Here is a 20,986-nt window from a genome sequence, read left to right on the forward strand (position 1 = left end):
TTCCAGAGAGCCCGTCCCTGCAGCGGCTCCAAAGCCCCCTTCCCAGAGAGGAGCCCGGTGGAGACGCATGCATGTAAAGCTTGTGGCGGGCAGCTGGGGCAAGGCGAGTGTATGCATAGAATCACACACAGAATCACACAGAATCGTTTAGGTTGGAAGGGACCTCTGGAGATCATCTCGTCCAACCTCCCTGCTCAAGCAGGGTCACCTAGAGCATATTGCCCAGGATCACATCCAGACGGGTTTTGAATATCTCCAGCGAAGGAGACTCCACCACCCCTCTGGGCAACCTGTTCCAATGCTCTGTCACCCTCACAGTGAAGAAGTTTTTTCTCAGGTTCAGATGGAACTTCCTGTGGTTCAGTTTCTGCCCATTGCCTCTTGTCCTGTTGCTGGGCACCACGGAGAAGAGGCTGGCCTCATCCTCTTGACACTCCCCCTTCAGATACTTGTACACGTTGATGAGATCCCCTCTCAATCTTCTCTTCTCCAGGCTGAACAGGCCCAGCTCTTGCAGTCTTTCTTCATAGGAGAGATGCTCCAGCCCTCTAATCATCTTGGTAGCCCTCCGCTGGACTCTCTCCAGGAGTGCCATGTCTCTCTTGTACTGGGGAGCCCAGAACTGGACACAGTACTCCAGGTGAGGCCTCACCAGGGCTGAATAGAGGGGCAGGATCACCTCCCTCGACCTGCTGGCAACACTCTGCCTAACGCACCCTAGGATCCCATTGGCCTTCTTGGCCACAAGGGCACACTGCTGGCTCATGTTTAACTTGTTGTCCACCAGCACTCCCAGGTCCTTCTCGGCAGAGCTACTTTCCAACAGGTCAGTCCCCAGCCTGTACTGGTGCATGGGATTATTCCTGCCTAGGTGCAGGACCTTGCACTTGCCTTTGTTGAACTTCATGAGGTTCCTCTCCGCCCACCTCTCCAGCCTGTCCAGGTCCCTCTGAATGGCAGCACAGTCTTCTGGTGTGTCAGCCACTCCCCCCAGTTTAGTATCATCAGCAAACTTGCTGAGAGTGCACTCTGTCCCTTCCTCCAGGTCATTGATGAATATATTGAACAAGACTGGGCCCAGGACTGACCCCTGGGGGACACCACTAGCCACAGGCCTCCAACTTGACTCTGCGCCATTCACCACAACCCTCTGAGCTCGGCCATCCAGCCAGTTCTCAAGCCACCTCACCGTCCACTCATCTAGCCCACATTTCCTGAGCTTACCTAGGAGGATGTGATGGGAGACAGTGTCAAAAGCCTTGCTGAAGTCCAGAAAGACAACATCCACTGCTCTGCCCTCATCTACCCAGCCAGTCATTCTGTCATAGAAGGCTATCAGATTGGTCAAGCATGATTTCCCTTTGGTGAATCCATGCTGACTACTCCTGATCACCTTCTTGTCCTCCAGATGCTTAGTGATGACCTCCAGGATGAGCTGTTCCATCACCTTTCCCGGGATGGAGGTGAGGCTGACAGGCCTGTAGTTTCCTGGCTCCTCCTTCTTGCCCTTTTTGAAGACTGGCGTGACATTGGCTTTCTTCCAGTCCTCAGGCACCTCTCCTGATCTCCAGGACCTTTCAAAGATGATGGAGAGAGGCCTAGCGATAACATCTGCCAGCTCCCTCAGCACTCGTGGGTGCATCCCATCGGGGCCCATGGATTTGTGGATGTCAAGTTTGGACAAAAGATCTCTAACCCGATCCTCCTCAACCAAGGGAGAGTCTTCCTTTCTCCAGCCTTCCTCTCTTGTCTCCAAGGTCTGGAATTCCTCAGGACTGGCCTTAGCAGTGAAGACAGAAGCAAAGAAGGCATTCAATAACTCTGCCTTCTCTGTATCCTTTGTCACCAGGGCACCCGCCCCTTTCAGCAGCGGGCCCACGTTTTCCCTAGTCTTCCTTTTGCTATTGATGTATTTGAAGAAGGCCTTCTTGTTGTCCTTGACATCCCTTGCCAGATTTAATTCCAACTGGGCCTTAGCCTTCCTTGTCGCATCCCTGCACACTCTGACAACGTCCCTGTATTCCTCCCAAGTGGCCTGTCCCCTTTTCCACATTCTGTACACTTCCTTCTTCTGCTGGAGTTTGGCCAGGAGTTCCTTGCTCATCCATGCAGGTCTCCTGCCCGCTTTGCTGAACTTCTTCCTCAGAGGGATGCACTGATTCTGAGCCTGGAGGAAGTGATGCTTGAATATTAACCAGCTTTCTTGGACCCCTCTTCCTTCTAGGGCCCTACCCCAGGAGATTCCCCTAATGTGGGAGTGGTGAGGAAGGTGTGTGACTCGAGGCTCCAGTTGTTCTTCTGAGATGGGTGCTGAGAAGTAGCAGCCAGCAAGAGGAGGGAGGGAGATTGCTCAGACTCTTGAACAATCTGCGGGGAGAAGAACATGAAGGGAAGCACATGGCAGAGGGCTGTGCTCCCCCTCACTCCAGCTGCCTTTGGTGGGCAAGGGCAAGGGCAGCGTCTGGTGCCCGTGCCCTGTCCCACCATGGCCCTCTCTCAGCCGCAGGGCTTGCTGATGGTGCTGATGGTGTGGGTCAGCAGAGAACAGCAGAGATGTGAGTGTTTGGGCAGCTGTGGGGAAGCTGTTAGCAGCTGTTTACATGCCTACAGCACTGCTGGGCCTTGCTGTCTTGGCAGAAAGCCACAGGCACCATGGCAAGGCCATTGCCCAGCAGGGCAACTAAAGGGTGCCCCCAAAGTGCCAGAAGGGAAGGACATTGCTCACCTCCGAGAGTGGCTCCTGCGGGAGCAAAGCGAGAGGCTGAGAGATGGAGAGAGGGAGATGAGGGCCAGGTAAGAGACAAGAGAAGTAAGCCTTGCTCCAGGAGTGGGCCTGTGGCCTTTCCGCGTGGTGCTGGCTGGAGCCTTGTGTTCCGGGAAACGCTGCCTAAGTCAAGCGGGTGCAGATGCTGACTGTGCCTCGAGTGGCAGCATGAGTGTGTGGAGCTTGGCTAAGGCAGCTGGGAGGTGTTTGGGGCGCTTGAGGCGAGGCCCCCCACAGCAGGATGATGCCAGTGGCAAAAGAGGAAATGGTCTGGGCAAGAGAGCTGCAGGTGCTGTGTTTGAGCCGTCTGTGTTTGTCTGTGAAGGTTTCTTGCCATGATTGCGCCGAGGATGGAGAAGCTTGAGGCTCTTGAAGAGGAGAAGGGCCTCCTGCAGCAGGCTGAGCGAGAACAGCAGCAGCTGGGAAAGAAGAAACAGCCAGGCAGCCAGAAGAACAGCTCAGGTAAGCTAAGAGACTTCGTGAGACTAACACACATCTAGAGGCAGATTTCTCCAGTCCTGTCAACAGGAGCCAGCGTGTTTGCTCTCAGCTGTGGAACAGGCGCCTTGTGCTTGCTGGTGACAAAACTGCACCTAAGTCACAGCTGCTGCGTCCTTTGTGAGGCGTTCATTCAGGCAGACGCTCTTCTGAACGGTTGTTCTGGGCTCTTGCACGTGTGCCCTCCAAGCAGGAAAGAGGGCTTGCTTAGCCCTGTGGCCAACACACTTTGCCACGGAGACCATTCACAGGCGGGAATTGTACTTCCTGTCCTTGGTAGGAGCTGCCGAGACGAGTGAGCCTTCAGCTGTTGGGAAGAAGACCAGAAGAGCTGTGCGTACTTCAGTGCTCTGCGGGGAGAGCTGGCAGGTCATGGCTCGAGCCACATGGCACAGCTTGTCATCTGAGGAAGAAGATGCTACTCGGAGAGCTCTCAAAGGGAGACCTGTGAGTAGGCGCTGGGTGGGTGCGGGTGGCCACGCCTGCTAGGTGGCAGTGCGTTGGCGCTGCGGACTCCTGGGGTGGGGGGGTGCTGACACGCACACAGCCTCTGCCAGCTTGTGACTGCTGGTGGATGGTCAGGGCGTGTCCTGAGCAATGCCCTGAGGAAGCAGGGAGGGGTGTTGCCATGCTGGGAGGGTCTGTGTTGGAAAAACGAGGAGGGCTCTGGCCTTCCTGACCGGTGGGGCTCCTATTTCCGCCTCCCACTGACACCAGTCCCCAGGAAAACCTTCAGCTTGTCTTGGAGCCAACTGTCCCAGTGTGCACCTGCGTGGCTGGGGATTCGCTCTGCTAATGCCGCTGACGAAGAACTGTGGGCACCGAATCACAATTCCTGCCTCTTTCTGTTGTGTGCTGAATCTTGTTCTGTAATGCATGTCTTCCCTCCTGTAGGAAGAAGAATGTGTATCAAGCAGCAAGCTGCGAAGCTGGCAAGAGGCGGCTCATCAGGAACTTGAGAGTCCTGAAGGCAACCGGAGTGAGCCGCCGCTTGAGGCCCAAGACACTGACAAGCAAGGTGCGTACAAGCCTGGACTAGAGTGCCCTAAGGCTCTGTGTTGCCTGCCAGGACTGCAGGCACTGCTCTGGCTTCCTTCTGAGGGCTCGCCTTTGCTCTAGTTCAGAAATGCTTTGCAGGAGGCTCCAAGAGAGGAGCTGTAGCCTGACGGAGCTGTGGCTGCTTTGCTGGCTCCTCCCGTCACAGTAGCTGAGGGGAAGCAGTGGGGAGGGCTGGAGGCTGTGCGCTGACCTGAGTTGAGGAGCAAGGTTAAGCAGCAGCCAGAGGAGGTTTCCACAGGCTAATGTCTCTAAGCCAGTGGTGAGCGTCAGTCATACTCTCCGCAGGAAGTCTTTGTAGCCTAGGGACAAAGTCTCGCTTTGCTTTCCACACCGCCTTGCCAAGGGAGCGCTACAGGCTTGGAAGTTACTCAGGGATGGCTGTTTGTTTCTTGCTGCAGAAAGCAGTAGGGAGGATTCTTCGAGAGAGCTGTGTCTCTGTCCTGAGACAAGCAAATGCTTCTCTTCAGGAGCCTGCGAAGGAGACAGCGACGCTGACCTGAAAGAGAGCAGAAGATTTTGGCAGGTATGACATCAGCCTCCTGCTATGTCTCAGAAGATAGCAGCTGTCGTGCTGTGACGTGGTTGAGCTGTATCTGTTAACCGGGTCCAGCTGAGTTTCTTCTCTTTGTCCTGAGCCTTTCCTGCCTCACCATCACTCCCCACGCTGCCCACACGCTTGCTGCACTCCTGCATCTTTCTGCTAGGAGGGCTTTATTCGCAAAGCACCCAAGCGTCTGAGTGTCCAGAAGCGCAGCTGCTTGACTGGGGCAGCCAGAGGCCTCTCTCCTTGGTGAGCATGTGGCCATTTGTGGGTTAGTTTCTTCCTGGAGGAGCTCCAAGAGTAGCTTAGAGAAGAGCGTGCTTGTTGCCCAGTTGGCCTCAGCGGGGCTCATGACGTGCTGCCTGGCTCCGTCCCTTGGAAGAGCCTCTCGGAAAGCATTGAAGAAGGTGGTGGGGAGACATCCCGAGAGTCAAGGATGAGCCTTCTGTTGTCTTGACAGGCAACCTGTCAAGGTCCGAAAGAGTGACCGAGGGAGGAGGACAAGTTGAGGCCGTTGCCTGGGTCTGTGCGTGGCTTGCAACTCACGCCCCACTTTGCATGCGGCTGGCAGCCTCCCTCAGTACTGCCTCAGAGCTGCAAAGGAACCTGGGAAAATTCAGAGCCCAGCTGTGTGCTGAGCCAGGAAGAAGTCTAACCCTCGGAGGCTTGAAAGCACTACCGTGTGTGCTGAAGAAGCTTGTGGAAGCGTCTTTGTCTCTTTCCTCATCCCTCCTACCCTGCTCATGCTGTGGGCGATCTGTTTTACAGCTTCACCAGCCAGCTGGTGAGGTGACTTGGCGAGATGCACATTGTCCCTTCCTGAGCACCGAGTGCAACAGTCGGCGTGACCCGCATTTGCAGGCCTCTTCCAGCTGCAAAGACAACCTCCGGAGACTAAAGAGAGGAGGCGATGGCGAAGTAGCTGGGCCATCGGGGTGAGAAAACCTGAGTTTCCACCAGGTGCCTCTTCTGCCAAGAGCCGTTATTGATTCCTTTGGGAAGCATTTGGTATGCAGCACATGAGACGGCGCTGAGCCGCAGGCTGTGGGCCAGGCGGAGGGAGCAGTTCCCTGCCAGAGGAGCCACGCGAGCTGGCAGCGTGGCGGGAGAAAGCAGCCTGAGGGAAGCTGAATTCCCAGGGTTGGACGGAGCGTGTTGTCGGGCTTGTCTTGACAAAGTTGCCAAAGATGCTGTTGAGAGGGTTGGATGCACCTTGGATGAAGTTGCAGCTTCTTGGATTGAAGAGAATTACTTTTCTGAAATGCTGCAGGTGCCCCTTGAGACAACTGCAGGCATGCCAGACACCTTTGTCAAGCCAGGTGTTCAGCATGGGAACTCTGGGCGCCAGAAGCCACAAGGTTGCCCTCATTGCACCCATGCCACAACGTTGCTGCTGGATCCCGAGAGGGTAGCATGCATGCAAGCAAGGGGTAGCATCCCAAATGCCATTTCCAGAGTTCAGCAGCTCCATTCAGGACTGCGTGGGTATGCTGCAATTGTTGTCAGCAATAGTCGTGGAACGCCGAAGAAGCTTGAAGAAGAAAGGCATGCAGAGGCAAGCTCCTTGAAGAAGCCTTCACAAGAAAGCACTGTGGCGAGTGGGCCAGTGGATTTCCTCTTAAATCAGCACGGTCAACGTCAGAGCGCCGTTGCTTGAGGAGGGAATTGTGGGTGGTGGGACACAAAAGAGCCCAGGCGCAGAGGTGGGAAGGAGATCTCTCCGGGGCAGGACTTGCGAAGGCCAGAAGGAAGGAAAATTCCTGCTAGACAACTAGAGAAGAGTCAACCAAGAACGAAGCTCCCACCTCTGAGCGTCCCGGGAATGGTCATGCCTTCAGAGGCAGAAGACCCATCTGAAGAGGAACTGTCACGTACTCTCCTGCAGTCTGTCCTCGGAGGCTCTGCGTAAGATGCTCAGAGCACGCCAGAAGGCTTTCAGAAGCCCTTGTATTACCCCTCGGCAAGCACATCAAGACCTTATAGCTCAGTGCTGGGAGCCCTAGCTCAGCGGAGGCCAAGGAGCATCTCACATGCTGAGATGCCTTGCCCTGCATGGACCAGCAGCTTTCCAGAGAGCCCGTCCCTGCAGCGGCTCCAAAGCCCCCTTCCCAGAGAGGAGCCCGGCGGAGACGCATGCATGTAAAGCTTGTGGCGGGCAGCTGGGGCAAGGTGAGTGGTGAGGAAGGTGTGTGACTCGAGGCTCCAGTTGTTCTTCTGAGATGGGTGCTGAGAAGTAGCAGCCAGCAAGAGGAGGGAGGGAGATTGCTCAGACTCTTGAACAATCTGCGGGGAGAAGAACATGAAGGGAAGCACATGGCAGAGGGCTGTGCTCCCCCTCACTCCAGCTGCCTTTGGTGGGCATGGGCAAGGGCAGCGTCTGGTGCCCGTGCCCTGTCCCACCATGGCCCTCTCTCAGCCGCAGGGCTTGCTGATGGTGCTGATGGTGTGGGTCAGCAGAGAACAGCAGAGATGTGAGTGCTTGGGCAGCTGTGGGGAAGCTGTTAGCAGCTGTTTACATGCCTACAGCACTGCTGGGGCTTGCTGTCTTGGCAGAAAGCCACAGGCACCACGGCAAGGCCATTGCCCAGCAGGGCAACTAAAGGGTGCCCCCAAAGTGCCAGAAGGGAAGGACATTGCTCACCTCCGAGAGTGGCTCCTGCGGGAGCAAAGCGAGAGGCTGAGAGATGGAGAGAGGGAGATGAGGGCCAGGTAAGAGACAAGAGAAGTAAGCCTTGCTCCAGGAGTGGGCCTGTGGCCTTTCCGCGTGGTGCTGGCTGGAGCCTTGTGTTCCGGGAAACGCTGCCTAAGTCAAGCGGGTGCAGATGCTGACTGTGCCTCGAGTGGCAGCATGAGTGTGTGGAGCTTGGCTAAGGCAGCTGGGAGGTGTTTGGGGCGCTTGAGGCGAGGCCCCCCACAGCAGGATGATGCCAGTGGCAAAAGAGGAAATGGTCTGGGCAAGAGAGCTGCAGGTGCTGTGTTTGAGCCGTCTGTGTTTGTCTGTGAAGGTTTCTTGCCATGATTGCGCCGAGGATGGAGAAGCTTGAGGCTCTTGAAGAGGAGAAGGGCCTCCTGCAGCAGGCTGAGCGAGAACAGCAGCAGCTGGGAAAGAAGAAACAGCCAGGCAGCCAGAAGAACAGCTCAGGTAAGCTAAGAGACTTCGTGAGACTAACACACATCTAGAGGCAGATTTCTCCAGTCATGTCAACAGGAGCCAGCGTGTTTGCTCTCAGCTGTGGAACAGGCGCCTTGTGCTTGCTGGTGACAAAACTGCACCTAAGTCACAGCTGCTGCGTCCTTTGTGAGGCGTTCGTTCAGGCAGACGCTCTTCTGAACGGTTGTTCTGGGCTCTTGTACGTGTGCCCTCCGAGCAGGAAAGAGGGCTTGCTTAGCCCTGTGGCCAACACACTTTGCCACGGAGACCATTCACAGGCGGGAATTGTACTTCCTGTCCTTGGTAGGAGCTGCCGAGACGAGTGAGCCTTCAGCTGTTGGGAAGAAGACCAGAAGAGCTGTGCGTACTTCAGTGCTCTGCGGGGAGAGCTGGCAGGTCATGGCTCGAGCCACATGGCACAGCTTGTCATCTGAGGAAGAAGATGCTACTCGGAGAGCTCTCAAAGGGAGACCTGTGAGTAGGCGCTGGGTGGGTGCGGGTGGCCACGCCTGCTAGGTGGCAGTGCGTTGGCGCTGCGGACTCCTGGGGTGGGGGGGTGCTGACACGCACACAGCCTCTGCCAGCTTGTGACTGCTGGTGGATGGTCAGGGCGTGTCCTGAGCAATGCCCTGAGGAAGCAGGGAGGGGTGTTGCCATGCTGGGAGGGTCTGTGTTGGAAAAACGAGGAGGGCTCTGGCCTTCCTGACCGGTGGGGCTCCTATTTCCGCCTCCCACTGACACCAGTCCCCAGGAAAACCTTCAGCTTGTCTTGGAGCCAACTGTCCCAGTGTGCACCTGCGTGGCTGGGGATTCGCTCTGCTAATGCCGCCGACGAAGAACTGTGGGCACCGAATCACAATTCCTGCCTCTTTCTGTTGTGTGCTGAATCTTGTTCTGTAATGCATGTCTTCCCTCCTGTAGGAAGAAGAATGTCTATCAAGCAGCAAGCTGCGAAGCTGGCAAGAGGCGGCTCATCAGGAACTTGAGAGTCCTGAAGGCAACCGGAGTGAGCCGCCGCTTGAGGCCCAAGACACTGACAAGCAAGGTGCGTACAAGCCTGGACTAGAGTGCCCTAAGGCTCTGTGTTGCCTGCCAGGACTGCAGGCACTGCTCTGGCTTCCTTCTGAGGGCTCGCCTTTGCTCTAGTTCAGAAATGCTTTGCAGGAGGCTCCAAGAGAGGAGCTGTAGCCTGACGGAGCTGTGGCTGCTTTGCTGGCTCCTCCCGTCACAGTAGCTGAGGGGAAGCAGTGGGGAGGGCTGGAGGCTGTGCGCTGACCTGAGTTGAGGAGCAAGGTTAAGCAGCAGCCAGAGGAGGTTTCCACAGGCTAATGTCTCTAAGCCAGTGGTGAGCGTCAGTCATACTCTCCGCAGGAAGTCTTTGTAGCCTAGGGACAAAGTCTCGCTTTGCTTTCCACACCGCCTTGCCAAGGGAGCGCTACAGGCTTGGAAGTTACTCAGGGATGGCTGTTTGTTTCTTGCTGCAGAAAGCAGTAGGGAGGATTCTTCGAGAGAGCTGTGTCTCTGTCCTGAGACAAGCAAATGCTTCTCTTCAGGAGCCTGCGAAGGAGACAGCGACGCTGACCTGAAAGAGAGCAGAAGATTTTGGCAGGTATGACATCAGCCTCCTGCTATGTCTCAGAAGATAGCAGCTGTCGTGCTGTGACGTGGTTGAGCTGTATCTGTTAACCGGGTCCAGCTGAGTTTCTTCTCTTTGTCCTGAGCCTTTCCTGCCTCACCATCACTCCCCACGCTGCCCACACGCTTGCTGCACTCCTGCATCTTTCTGCTAGGAGGGCTTTATTCGCAAAGCACCCAAGCGTCTGAGTGTCCAGAAGCGCAGCTGCTTGACTGGGGCAGCCAGAGGCCTCTCTCCTTGGTGAGCATGTGGCCATTTGTGGGTTAGTTTCTTCCTGGAGGAGCTCCAAGAGTAGCTTAGAGAAGAGCGTGCTTGTTGCCCAGTTGGCCTCAGCGGGGCTCATGACGTGCTGCCTGGCTCCGTCCCTTGGAAGAGCCTCTCGGAAAGCATTGAAGAAGGTGGTGGGGAGACATCCCGAGAGTCAAGGATGAGCCTTCTGTTGTCTTGACAGGCAACCTGTCAAGGTCCGAAAGAGTGACCGAGGGAGGAGGACAAGTTGAGGCCGTTGCCTGGGTCTGTGCGTGGCTTGCAACTCACGCCCCACTTTGCATGCGGCTGGCAGCCTCCCTCAGTACTGCCTCAGAGCTGCAAAGGAACCTGGGAAAATTCAGAGCCCAGCTGTGTGCTGAGCCAGGAAGAAGTCTAACCCTCGGAGGCTTGAAAGCACTACCGTGTGTGCTGAAGAAGCTTGTGGAAGCGTCTTTGTCTCTTTCCTCATCCCTCCTACCCTGCTCATGCTGTGGGCGATCTGTTTTACAGCTTCACCAGCCAGCTGGTGAGGTGACTTGGCGAGATGCACATTGTCCCTTCCTGAGCACCGAGTGCAACAGTCGGCGTGACCCGCATTTGCAGGCCTCTTCCAGCTGCAAAGACAACCTCCGGAGACTAAAGAGAGGAGGCGATGGCGAAGTAGCTGGGCCATCGGGGTGAGAAAACCTGAGTTTCCACCAGGTGCCTCTTCTGCCAAGAGCCGTTATTGATTCCTTTGGGAAGCATTTGGTATGCAGCACATGAGACGGCGCTGAGCCGCAGGCTGTGGGCCAGGCGGAGGGAGCAGTTCCCTGCCAGAGGAGCCATGCGAGCTGGCAGCGTGGCGGGAGAAAGCAGCCTGAGGGAAGCTGAATTCCCAGGGTTGGACGGAGCGTGTTGTCGGGCTTGTCTTGACAAAGTTGCCAAAGATGCTGTTGAGAGGGTTGGATGCACCTTGGACGAAGTTGCAGCTTCTTGGATTGAAGAGAATTACTTTTCTGAAATGCTGCAGGTGCCCCTTGAGACAACTGCAGGCATGCCAGACACCTTTGTCAAGCCAGGTGTTCAGCATGGGAACTCTGGGCGCCAGAAGCCACAAGGTTGCCCTCATTGCACCCATGCCACAACGTTGCTGCTGGATCCCGAGAGGGTAGCATGCATGCAAGCAAGGGGTAGCATCCCAAATGCCATTTCCAGAGTTCAGCAGCTCCATTCAGGACTGCGTGGGTATGCTGCAATTGTTGTCAGCGATAGTCGTGGAACGCCGAAGAAGCTTGAAGAAGAAAGGCATGCAGAGGCAAGCTCCTTGAAGAAGCCTTCACAAGAAAGCACTGTGGCGAGTGGGCCAGTGGATTTCCTCTTAAATCAGCACGGTCAACGTCAGAGCGCCGTTGCTTGAGGAGGGAATTGTGGGTGGTGGGACACAAAAGAGCCCAGGCGCAGAGGTGGGAAGGAGATCTCTCCGGGGCAGGACTTGCGAAGGCCAGAAGGAAGGAAAATTCCTGCTAGACAACTAGAGAAGAGTCAACCAAGAACGAAGCTCCCACCTCTGAGCGTCCCGGGAATGGTCATGCCTTCAGAGGCAGAAGACCCATCTGAAGAGGAACTGTCACGTACTCTCCTGCAGTCTGTCCTCGGAGGCTCTGCGTAAGATGCTCAGAGCACGCCAGAAGGCTTTCAGAAGCCCTTGTATTACCCCTCGGCAAGCACATCAAGACCTTATAGCTCAGTGCTGGGAGCCCTAGCTCAGCGGAGGCCAAGGAGCATCTCACATGCTGAGATGCCTTGCCCTGCATGGACCAGCAGCTTTCCAGAGAGCCCGTCCCTGCAGCGGCTCCAAAGCCCCCTTCCCAGAGAGGAGCCCGGCGGAGACGCATGCATGTAAAGCTTGTGGCGGGCAGCTGGGGCAAGGCGAGTGGTGAGGAAGGTGTGTGACTCGAGGCTCCAGTTGTTCTTCTGAGATGGGTGCTGAGAAGTAGCAGCCAGCAAGAGGAGGGAGGGAGATTGCTCAGACTCTTGAACAATCTGCGGGGAGAAGAACATGAAGGGAAGCACATGGCAGAGGGCTGTGCTCCCCCTCACTCCAGCTGCCTTTGGTGGGCAAGGGCAAGGGCAGCGTCTGGTGCCCGTGCCCTGTCCCACCATGGCCCTCTCTCAGCCGCAGGGCTTGCTGATGGTGCTGATGGTGTGGGTCAGCAGAGAACAGCAGAGATGTGAGTGCTTGGGCAGCTGTGGGGAAGCTGTTAGCAGCTGTTTACATGCCTACAGCACTGCTGGGGCTTGCTGTCTTGGCAGAAAGCCACAGGCACCACGGCAAGGCCATTGCCCAGCAGGGCAACTAAAGGGTGCCCCCAAAGTGCCAGAAGGGAAGGACATTGCTCACCTCCGAGAGTGGCTCCTGCGGGAGCAAAGCGAGAGGCTGAGAGATGGAGAGAGGGAGATGAGGGCCAGGTAAGAGACAAGAGAAGTAAGCCTTGCTCCAGGAGTGGGCCTGTGGCCTTTCCGCGTGGTGCTGGCTGGAGCCTTGTGTTCCGGGAAACGCTGCCTAAGTCAAGCGGGTGCAGATGCTGACTGTGCCTCGAGTGGCAGCATGAGTGTGTGGAGCTTGGCTAAGGCAGCTGGGAGGTGTTTGGGGCGCTTGAGGCGAGGCCCCCCACAGCAGGATGATGCCAGTGGCAAAAGAGGAAATGGTCTGGGCAAGAGAGCTGCAGGTGCTGTGTTTGAGCCGTCTGTGTTTGTCTGTGAAGGTTTCTTGCCATGATTGCGCCGAGGATGGAGAAGCTTGAGGCTCTTGAAGAGGAGAAGGGCCTCCTGCAGCAGGCTGAGCGAGAACAGCAGCAGCTGGGAAAGAAGAAACAGCCAGGCAGCCAGAAGAACAGCTCAGGTAAGCTAAGAGACTTCGTGAGACTAACACACATCTAGAGGCAGATTTCTCCAGTCATGTCAACAGGAGCCAGCGTGTTTGCTCTCAGCTGTGGAACAGGCGCCTTGTGCTTGCTGGTGACAAAACTGCACCTAAGTCACAGCTGCTGCGTCCTTTGTGAGGCGTTCGTTCAGGCAGACGCTCTTCTGAACGGTTGTTCTGGGCTCTTGCACGTGTGCCCTCCGAGCAGGAAAGAGGGCTTGCTTAGCCCTGTGGCCAACACACTTTGCCACGGAGACCATTCACAGGCGGGAATTGTACTTCCTGTCCTTGGTAGGAGCTGCCGAGACGAGTGAGCCTTCAGCTGTTGGGAAGAAGACCAGAAGAGCTGTGCGTACTTCAGTGCTCTGCGGGGAGAGCTGGCAGGTCATGGCTCGAGCCACATGGCACAGCTTGTCATCTGAGGAAGAAGATGCTACTCGGAGAGCTCTCAAAGGGAGACCTGTGAGTAGGCGCTGGGTGGGTGCGGGTGGCCACGCCTGCTAGGTGGCAGTGCGTTGGCGCTGCGGACTCCTGGGGTGGGGGGGTGCTGACACGCACACAGCCTCTGCCAGCTTGTGACTGCTGGTGGATGGTCAGGGCGTGTCCTGAGCAATGCCCTGAGGAAGCAGGGAGGGGTGTTGCCATGCTGGGAGGGTCTGTGTTGGAAAAACGAGGAGGGCTCTGGCCTTCCTGACCGGTGGGGCTCCTATTTCCGCCTCCCACTGACACCAGTCCCCAGGAAAACCTTCAGCTTGTCTTGGAGCCAACTGTCCCAGTGTGCACCTGCGTGGCTGGGGATTCGCTCTGCTAATGCCGCCGACGAAGAACTGTGGGCACCGAATCACAATTCCTGCCTCTTTCTGTTGTGTGCTGAATCTTGTTCTGTAATGCATGTCTTCCCTCCTGTAGGAAGAAGAATGTGTATCAAGCAGCAAGCTGCGAAGCTGGCAAGAGGCGGCTCATCAGGAACTTGAGAGTCCTGAAGGCAACCGGAGTGAGCCGCCGCTTGAGGCCCAAGACACTGACAAGCAAGGTGCGTACAAGCCTGGACTAGAGTGCCCTAAGGCTCTGTGTTGCCTGCCAGGACTGCAGGCACTGCTCTGGCTTCCTTCTGAGGGCTCGCCTTTGCTCTAGTTCAGAAATGCTTTGCAGGAGGCTCCAAGAGAGGAGCTGTAGCCTGACGGAGCTGTGGCTGCTTTGCTGGCTCCTCCCGTCACAGTAGCTGAGGGGAAGCAGTGGGGAGGGCTGGAGGCTGTGCGCTGACCTGAGTTGAGGAGCAAGGTTAAGCAGCAGCCAGAGGAGGTTTCCACAGGCTAATGTCTCTAAGCCAGTGGTGAGCGTCAGTCATACTCTCCGCAGGAAGTCTTTGTAGCCTAGGGACAAAGTCTCGCTTTGCTTTCCACACCGCCTTGCCAAGGGAGCGCTACAGGCTTGGAAGTTACTCAGGGATGGCTGTTTGTTTCTTGCTGCAGAAAGCAGTAGGGAGGATTCTTCGAGAGAGCTGTGTCTCTGTCCTGAGACAAGCAAATGCTTCTCTTCAGGAGCCTGCGAAGGAGACAGCGACGCTGACCTGAAAGAGAGCAGAAGATTTTGGCAGGTATGACAGCAGCCTCCTGCTATGTCTCAGAAGATAGCAGCTGTCGTGCTGTGACGTGGTTGAGCTGTATCTGTTAACCGGGTCCAGCTGAGTTTCTTCTCTTTGTCCTGAGCCTTTCCTGCCTCACCATCACTCCCCACGCTGCCCACACGCTTGCTGCACTCCTGCATCTTTCTGCTAGGAGGGCTTTATTCGCAAAGCACCCAAGCGTCTGAGTGTCCAGAAGCGCAGCTGCTTGACTGGGGCAGCCAGAGGCCTCTCTCCTTGGTGAGCATGTGGCCATTTGTGGGTTAGTTTCTTCCTGGAGGAGCTCCAAGAGTAGCTTAGAGAAGAGCGTGCTTGTTGCCCAGTTGGCCTCAGCGGGGCTCATGACGTGCTGCCTGGCTCCGTCCCTTGGAAGAGCCTCTCGGAAAGCATTGAAGAAGGTGGTGGGGAGACATCCCGAGAGTCAAGGATGAGCCTTCTGTTGTCTTGACAGGCAACCTGTCAAGGTCCGAAAGAGTGACCGAGGGAGGAGGACAAGTTGAGGCCGTTGCCTGGGTCTGTGCGTGGCTTGCAACTCACGCCCCACTTTGCATGCGGCTGGCAGCCTCCCTCAGTACTGCCTCAGAGCTGCAAAGGAACCTGGGAAAATTCAGAGCCCAGCTGTGTGCTGAGCCAGGAAGAAGTCTAACCCTCGGAGGCTTGAAAGCACTACCGTGTGTGCTGAAGAAGCTTGTGGAAGCGTCTTTGTCTCTTTCCTCATCCCTCCTACCCTGCTCATGCTGTGGGCGATCTGTTTTACAGCTTCACCAGCCAGCTGGTGAGGTGACTTGGCGAGATGCACATTGTCCCTTCCTGAGCACCGAGTGCAACAGTCGGCGTGACCCGCATTTGCAGGCCTCTTCCAGCTGCAAAGACAACCTCCGGAGACTAAAGAGAGGAGGCGATGGCGAAGTAGCTGGGCCATCGGGGTGAGAAAACCTGAGTTTCCACCAGGTGGCTCGCGCAGAGTGCTAGCTGCAGCTGCCTCAGCACGCAGGTGCGGGAGAGCAATTTGTGGCAAAGACAGACAACCTAAAACGTGGTGTCAGCTTTCAGAAAAGGCTTGGGCCACAGGTGGCAAAAGGAAAGGATGGCCCTGAACTGCCAGGGCAGTTGAAGAACTGCAGAGCTCTTGAAGAAGACAAAGCCCTGCCCCAGCAGGCGGAGTGAGAGCAGGTGTGCCTGGCACTCTTAGGGGGCTCTTGGCCTCCCATACTTAGCCTGAGTCCATTAGCTGCACTACATTGTCTCCATGGTCCCTGTGGCTGCTTTCTCATGTGGTGAGCAGCGAAACACAGAGCATTCCTGAGCCGGATTGTGCCAGCGCTCATCTGTTCATGGGTTAGTTTCCTCCTGCAGGAGCTCCAAGGTTAGCTTAGAGGCAAGCGGGCTGCTGCCCGCTTGTCATTAGCAGGGCGTGTTAAGTGCTGCCCAGCTCCATCCTGCGGAACAGCTTCTCAGAAAGTATGGCAAGAGCTGAGTGCTCGAGGAACAAAGATTTCTTGTCTTCCTGCTCACAGAACTAGCATTCTTCACATCAGCGCTGGAAAAGGTGCAAAGGAGCCGGAGATGACAGGGAGGGGTGTCATGAGAGCAGGCAGCACGCATGGCAGAAGAGTCCAGAGCAAAGAGACCTGTCCAATATCTTAGCCTCCTCCACCTCCTCTCTCCGTTTTGTTCCCCCTTCACTCATCGTTCCCTCGTGGTTTCTGGCCCCGAAGTCTTTCAATGCACGAGTACCTAATGAAGTCCGGAGTGCGCTGCTAGGGAGCCCACTAACAGAAGGCCATGTGGGTAAGCAACTCTATCGTGTCTTTCTTCTGCCAAGAGCCGTTATTGATTCCTTTGGGAAGCATTTGGTATGCAGCACATGAGACGGCGCTGAGCCGCAGGCTGTGGGCCAGGCGGAGGGAGCAGTTCCCTGCCAGAGGAGCCATGCGAGCTGGCAGCGTGGCGGGAGAAAGCAGCCTGAGGGAAGCTGAATTCCCAGGGTTGGACGGAGCGTGTTGTCGGGCTTGTCTTGACAAAGTTGCCAAAGATGCTGTTGAGAGGGTTGGATGCACCTTGGACGAAGTTGCAGCTTCTTGGATTGAAGAGAATTACTTTTCTGAAATGCTGCAGGTGCCCCTTGAGACAACTGCAGGCATGCCAGACACCTTTGTCAAGCCAGGTGTTCAGCATGGGAACTCTGGGCGCCAGAAGCCACAAGGTTGCCCTCATTGCACCCATGCCACAACGTTGCTGCTGGATCCCGAGAGGGTAGCATGCATGCAAGCAAGGGGTAGCATCCCAAATGCCATTTCCAGAGTTCAGCAGCTCCATTCAGGACTGCGTGGGTATGCTGCAATTGTTGTCAGCGATAGTCGTGGAACGCCGAAGAAGCTTGAAGAAGAAAGGCATGCAGAGGCAAGCTCCTTGAAGAAGCCTTCACAAGAAAGCACTGTGGCGAGTGGGCCAGTGGATTTCCTCTTAAATCAGCACGGTCAACGTCAGAGCGCCGTTGCTTGAGGAGGGAATTGAGGGAGGTGGGACACAAAAGAGCCCAGGCGCAGAGGTGGGAAGGAGATCTCTCCGGGGCAGGACTTGCGAAGGCCAGAAGGGAGGAAAATTCCTGCTAGACAACTAGAGAAGAGTCAACCAAGAACGAAGCTCCCACCTCTGAGCGTCCCGGGAATGGTCATGCCTTCAGAGGCAGAAGGCCCATCTGAAGAGGAACTGTCACGTACTCTCCTGCAGTCTGTCCTCGGAGGCTCTGCGTAAGATGCTCAGAGCGCGCCAGAAGGCTTTCAGAAGCCCTTGTATTACCCCTCGGCAAGCACATCAAGACCTTATAGCTCAGTGCTGGGAGCCCTAGCTCAGCGGAGGCCAAGGAGCATCTCACATGCTGAGATGCCTTGCCCTGCATGGACCAGCAGCTTTCCAGAGAGCCCGTCCCTGCAGCGGCTCCAAAGCCCCCTTCCCAGAGAGGAGCCCGGCGGAGACGCATGCATGTAAAGCTTGTGGCGGGCAGCTGGGGCAAGGCGAGTGGTGAGGAAGGTGTGTGACTCGAGGCTCCAGTTGTTCTTCTGAGACGGGTGCTGAGAAGTAGCAGCCAGCAAGAGGAGGGAGGGAGATTGCTCAGACTCTTGAACAATCTGCGGGGAGAAGAACATGAAGGGAAGCACATGGCAGAGGGCTGTGCTCCCCCTCACTCCAGCTGCCTTTGGTGGGCAAGGGCAAGGGCAGCGTCTGGTGCCCGTGCCCTGTCCCACCATGGCCCTCTCTCAGCCGCAGGGCTTGCTGATGGTGCTGATGGTGTGGGTCAGCAGAGAACAGCAGAGATGTGAGTGCTTGGGCAGCTGTGGGGAAGCTGTTAGCAGCTGTTTACATGCCTACAGCACTGCTGGGGCTTGCTGTCTTGGCAGAAAGCCACAGGCACCATGGCAAGGCCATTGCCCAGCAGGGCAACTAAAGGGTGCCCCCAAAGTGCCAGAAGGGAGGGACATTGCTCACCTCCGAGAGTGGCTCCTGCGGGAGCAAAGCGAGAGGCTGAGAGATGGAGAGAGGGAGATGAGGGCCAGGTAAGAGACAAGAGAAGTAAGCCTTGCTCCAGGAGTGGGCCTGTGGCCTTTCCGCGTGGTGCTGGCTGGAGCCTTGTGTTCCGGGAAACGCTGCCTAAGTCAAGCGGGTGCAGATGCTGACTGTGCCTCGAGTGGCAGCATGAGTGTGTGGAGCTTGGCTAAGGCAGCTGTTAGGTGTTTGGGGCGCTTGAGGCGAGGCCCCCCACAGCAGGATGATGCCAGTGGCAAAAGAGGAAATGGTCTGGGCAAGAGAGCTGCAGGTGCTGTGTTTGAGCCATCTGTGTTTGTCTGTGAAGGTTTCTTGCCATGATTGCGCCGAGGATGGAGAAGCTTGAGGCTCTTGAAGAGGAGAAGGGCCTCCTGCAGCAGGCTGAGCGAGAACAGCAGCAGCTGGGAAAGAAGAAACAGCCAGGCAGCCAGAAGAACAGCTCAGGTAAGCTAAGAGACTGCGTGAGACTAACACACATCTAGAGGCAGATTTCTCCAGTCATGTCAACAGGAGCCAGCATGTTTGCTCTCAGCTGTGGAACAGGCGCCTTGTGCTTGCTGGTGACAAAACTGCACCTAAGTCACAGCTGCTGCGTCCTTTGTGAGGCGTTCGTTCAGGCAGACGCTCTTCTGAACGGTTGTTCTGGGCTCTTGCACGTGTGCCCTCCAAGCAGGAAAGAGGGCTTGCTTAGCCCTGTGGCCAACACACTTTGCCACGGAGACCATTCACAGGCGGGAATTGTACTTCCTGTCCTTGGTAGGAGCTGCCGAGACGAGTGAGCCTTCAGCTGTTGGGAAGAAGACCAGAAGAGCTGTGCGTACTTCAGTGCTCTGCGGGGAGAGCTGGCAGGTCATGGCTCGAGCCACATGGCACAGCTTGTCATCTGAGGAAGAAGATGCTACTCGGAGAGCTCTCAAAGGGAGACCTGTGAGTAGGCGCTGGGTGGGTGCGGGTGGCCACGCCTGCTAGGTGGCAGTGCGTTGGCGCTGCGAACTCCTGGGGTGGGGGGGTGCTGACACGCACACAGCCTCTGCCAGCTTGTGACTGCTGGTGGATGGTCAGGGCGTGTCCTGAGCAATGCCCTGAGGAAGCAGGGAGGGGTGTTGCCATGCTGGGAGGGTCTGTGTTGGAAAAACGAGGAGGGCTCTGGCCTTCCTGACCTGTGGGGCTCCTATTTCCGCCTCCCACTGACACCAGTCCCCAGGAAAACCTTCAGCTTGTCTTCGAGCCAACTGTCCCAGTGTGCACCTGCGTGGCTGGGGATTCGCTCTGCTAATGCCGCCGACGAAGAACTGTGGGCACCGAATCACAATTCCTGCCTCTTTCTGTTGTGTGCTGAATCTTGTTCTGTAATGCATGTCTTCCCTCCTGTAGGAAGAAGAATGTGTATCAAGCAGCAAGCTGCGAAGCTGGCAAGAGGCGGCTCATCAGGAACTTGAGAGTCCTGAAGGCAACCGGAGTGAGCCGCCGCTTGAGGCCCAAGACACTGACAAGCAAGGTGCGTACAAGCCTGGACTAGAGTGCCCTAAGGCTCTGTGTTGCCTGCCAGGACTGCAGGCACTGCTCTGCTCCCTTCTGAGGGCTCGCCTTTGCTCTAGTTCAGAAATGCTTTGCAGGAGGCTCCAAGAGAGGAGCTGTAGCCTGACGGAGCTGTGGCTGCTTTGCTGGCTCCTCCCGTCACAGTAGCTGAGGGGAAGCAGTGGGGAGGGCTGGAGGCTGTGCGCTGACCTGAGTTGAGGAGCAAGGTTAAGCAGCAGCCAGAGGAGGTTTCCACAGGCTAATGTCTCTAAGCCAGTGGTGAGCGTCAGTCATACTCTCCGCAGGAAGTCTTTGTAGCCTAGGGACAAAGTCTCGCTTTGCTTTCCACACCGCCTTGCCAAGGGAGCGCTACAGGCTTGGAAGTTACTCAGGGATGGCTGTTTGTTTCTTGCTGCAGAAAGCAGTAGGGAGGATTCTTCGAGAGAGCTGTGTCTCTGTCCTGAGACAAGCAAATGCTTCTCTTCAGGAGCCTGCGAAGGAGACAGCGACGCTGACCTGAAAGAGAGCAGAAGATTTTGGCAGGTATGACAGCAGCCTCCTGCTATGTCTCAGAAGATAGCAGCTGTCGTGCTGTGACGTGGTTGAGCTGTATCTGTTAACCGGGTCCAGCTGAGTTTCTTCTCTTTGTCCTGAGCCTTTCCTGCCTCACCATCACTCCCCACGCTGCCCACACGCTTGCTGCACTCCTGCATCTTTCTGCTAGGAGGGCTTTATTCGCAAAGCACCCAAGCGTCTGAGTGTCCAGAAGCGCAGCTGCTTGACTGGGGCAGCCAGAGGCCTCTCTCCTTGGTGAGCATGTGGCCATTTGTGGGTTAGTTTCTTCCTGGAGGAGCTCCAAGAGTAGCTTAGAGAAGAGCGTGCTTGTTGCCCAGTTGGCCTCAGCGGGGCTCATGACGTGCTGCCTGGCTCCGTCCCTTGGAAGAGCCTCTCGGAAAGCATTGAAGAAGGTGGTGGGGAGACATCCCGAGAGTCAAGGATGAGCCTTCTGTTGTCTTGACAGGCAACCTGTCAAGGTCCGAAAGAGTGACCGAGGGAGGAGGACAAGTTGAGGCCGTTGCCTGGGTCTGTGCGTGGCTTGCAACTCACGCCCCACTTTGCATGCGGCTGGCAGCCTCCCTCAGTACTGCCTCAGAGCTGCAAAGGAACCTGGGAAAATTCAGAGCCCAGCTGTGTGCTGAGCCAGGAAGAAGTCTAACCCTCGGAGGCTTGAAAGCACTACCGTGTGTGCTGAAGAAGCTTGTGGAAGCGTCTTTGTCTCTTTCCTCATCCCTCCTACCCTGCTCATGCTGTGGGCGATCTGTTTTACAGCTTCACCAGCCAGCTGGTGAGGTGACTTGGCGAGATGCACATTGTCCCTTCCTGAGCACCGAGTGCAACAGTCGGCGTGACCCGCATTTGCAGGCCTCTTCCAGCTGCAAAGACAACCTCCGGAGACTAAAGAGAGGAGGCGATGGCGAAGTAGCTGGGCCATCGG

Source organism: Struthio camelus, chromosome 18, assembly GCF_040807025.1.
Source record: "Struthio camelus isolate bStrCam1 chromosome 18, bStrCam1.hap1, whole genome shotgun sequence".
Classification (NCBI taxonomy): Eukaryota; Metazoa; Chordata; class Aves; order Struthioniformes; family Struthionidae; genus Struthio; species Struthio camelus.